Consider the following 3,565-nt stretch of genomic DNA (forward strand, 5'->3'; position numbering starts at 1 on the left):
ATGCCCAATCACAGGGCTCCACGTACAGCAGCCTCTAAACAAAGGTTTGGTGAGGGAAAGATTCTTCTCCCAGCCAGTGCTCCAAGCTGTGCCCCTCTTCTCAAAGGAGAAAGCTGAAGCCTACCACATTATGGGGATTCTCCTCAAGTCACACAGTCAGCACTTAAAACAGTGCTCAGCACATAGTAGGTGCTTAATCAATGTTTATTGACTGACAGATGACAGGTCACTAGCAAGGCTAAATTATAAGTACTTGTCTCTTTCACTACCTGGAATGTAATAGGTTCTTGAATGAAAAATGAACTTGTTGATCATTAATTCAAGATTCATCTCAGATCCCGATTCCTACATGAAACCTGTCATGATTTCCCCACCCTTTCGCTCAGTAATTTCTCTCTTCTCAAATTTTCCTCAAGCTATTGATTTAATTTCTACTTTATCCTATCACATTTTACTTGACATCATATTTGTGTGTGTGAGAGAGAGTATGTGTACATCAAGCACATTTCCCTATAGACAATAAGCTTCACTAGGACCCTTAGATCCTTAGTACAAAGCACAATGCCCCCCTCCCTCTTCGAACACAAAAGCATACATACTTATATAAGTAGGTGATTTTGTTGTTGTTGTTGCTTAACAAATTCATATTAAACTGGACTGTGTCACAGACCCTCAGATTTGGAAAAGAAGTTAGGTGCCTTCTGTTCTAACCACAGCTGCACAGGGATCCCCAATTAGTGACCACTCACCCTTAAGGTTAAAGAAATCTAGGTAAGAAGAACTCACAGTGTGGTGACAAGGGACAAGTGATGGATCACAGGTTAAAGAATTCAAGACTTAACTCTATCCCAAATTGGACTCTCCTCTATGATATTTACTACCTATGGGACCTTGGACAAATAATTTACCCTTTCTCTACATCAATCTTCTCACCTCTAAAGTGAGAGGACTAAACTTGAGGCAGCTATGTGGTATATTAGACTAGAGTTCTAAACCTGGTCAGTAAATCCTAAGTTCAAATCCATCTTCAGGCACTTACTAGCTGTGTGACCTTGAATAAGATTTAATCTCTGTTTGCCTCAGTTTCCTTAACTGTAAAATGAGAATAATAATAGAACCTACTTCCAGGTACTGTCGGGAGGATCAAATGAGATTTATTATAAAGAGGTTAGCACAGTGCCTGGCACATAATAAATGCTATATATAAAGTTATCATTATTACTACAAGGTCCCTTCCAGTTCTATCCATTCTCCCAATTCTTCCTGCCAGTTACATAGGACAAATTTAGTTCCTTTTCCACATTTGAATACCTAAAAATATTCATCAGACATATTTTCCTCTAAATCTTCTCTTGTTCCAGTAAAATATTCCTAGTTTTCCAACCAGTTCTACTGTCGCAATCTCCAGATCCTGCAATCTAGGTTAAGTTAAATTGATAATGAAGATGATGTTTTATTTGTTTGGTTTTTTATTGTTATATAACACTTTATGTTTTTCACACATCTATGTATAGTAATGTAGAGTGGGAAATTTCCTAGATTTGGAATTCCATCTTAATTTTGTCATTGTGTGAATTTGAACAAGTCACTATCCCTACTCTGACTCAATTTCTTTATATGTAAATTGAGAAATTTGGACCAGATGACCTCTAAAACTCCTCCAGCTCTAAATCTGTCATCTTCAAATGGTCTTAAGATTCTGGAGACCACCAAGTGAGGCAAACACAATAGGTCTTACTATTCTCATTATACAAATGAAACTGAGGTTCAGAAGTTGTGACTTCATAGGATCATAAATCTAGTGCTGGAAAGGACATCAGAGGCCAATGCCCTCACTTTACAGATGAAGAAACTGAGACCCAGAGAAGGTCTCACAGAGAGTATATATCAGATGGGGAGATTTAAATCCAGATCCTTTGACTTATTGTTATCTTACTCATGGTTAAATAGTTATTAAGTGTTGCAGTTGGAATTTAAAATCAATTTTCTTGACTAAAAGTATAACAATATTTTCTATTATTACAATGGAATTTAATTGATTTGAATTTAATTTAGAGCTACCTGTCTGGCTGACTACCAGACAGCTGGCTGGCAGACTGGATGGATAGATGGATGGATGGATAGGCGGCCTCAGGAGCAAAGGATCTCAACTCACCCTTAGAGTTTCCTCCCAGCTTCTGCAAAGTTGCATTAACTTATGAGACAGCTACAGTAGGGCCTGGCAGAAAGATTGGCACTATTGTTGGAGTCTAGGCTGGGTGTGAAGCTGAAGCTCCATAGCTACAGAGTAGAGACAGCTCTAGCTGTGGTTTCGGTCCATTATCAGGGCAGATAAAAGAAATGTCAGATTGCTAGTGAAGGAGCAGTTGTTAGTTATTCCCTTATTATTCATTGGCATCTGCCCTACCACTCCCCTGGCCTCCTTTGACAAATTACTGCATTTTGAAGTTTTCTTTGTCCCCTTTCTGAGAAGAACTGGGAGGGACTGGAACCAACACTGCTTTTTGTTATTTGTTGTAGAAGGAAAAGGAGGTGAAATGGGTCAGGTATTACTATCTGATGTAAAGGCAAGAGATTTGATGAACTAGGTTTCCAAGGTTCAAGATAGGGGTATTGTGAGGGAGAGGGGATAATTGTGTGGGTTTCTGATCCCCAGTAGAAGACTCAAGATCCAGCTCATGTACTACCTTCCCTCATTCCCTCTCCCCAGCTAAAAGTGATCACCTCCCTCCTTAAATTTTCCCAGATATCTTTAGCTACATTTCTCCTTGGCCCCCATCACTCTCTACCTTGTATTATATTTATCTGTAGACATTTCATATTTCCTGATGGACTGTAGTCCCCTTAAAAGCAGGGTTTATATTTTAAAAAGGATCATAGATTACAGGCAGCTACGTGCTATAGTGAATAATGTGAGACTCTAGCATTAGGAATATCTGAGTTTGAATCCTGCCTCAGATATTCCCTGTATGACCCATTCACTTCACTTTTCTCAGCTTCAGTTTCCTTATCTGGAAACTGGGTATAATGTAATAACACCTACTTCACAGATATATATATATATATATATATGTATATATATATATATATACATATATATATATAAAGTGCCTTTTAAACCTTAAAGTACTCTATAAAAATTACCAATTATAATTATTATCTAGTCCAATCCCTTTATATGACTACTCAGAAAACTGAAATCCAGAAGTGACTTGCCCATCACCACACAGGTAGTAAACAGTAGAGCTGGGATCTCAACCCAGAGTCTTTAAAGCCAAATCCTATTTGCCAAACCATCCTGCCTTCTTCTAAAAATATTGGTTTTATCTGTAAAGATTTACATGAACCGATGCTAAGTGATATGAGCAGAACCAAGAGAACATTGTCCACAGCAACAATAAGATTATGTGATGATCAACTGTGATGGAGTTGGCTCTTTTCAACAATGAAGTGATTCAAGACAGTTTCAATAGATTTGTGATGGAGAAAGCCATCAACATCCAGAGAGAACTATTGAGAATGAATGTGAATCAAAGCATAGTACTTTCACCTTTTTTTGTTATTG

Source organism: Sminthopsis crassicaudata, chromosome 5, assembly GCF_048593235.1.
Source record: "Sminthopsis crassicaudata isolate SCR6 chromosome 5, ASM4859323v1, whole genome shotgun sequence".
Classification (NCBI taxonomy): Eukaryota; Metazoa; Chordata; class Mammalia; order Dasyuromorphia; family Dasyuridae; genus Sminthopsis; species Sminthopsis crassicaudata.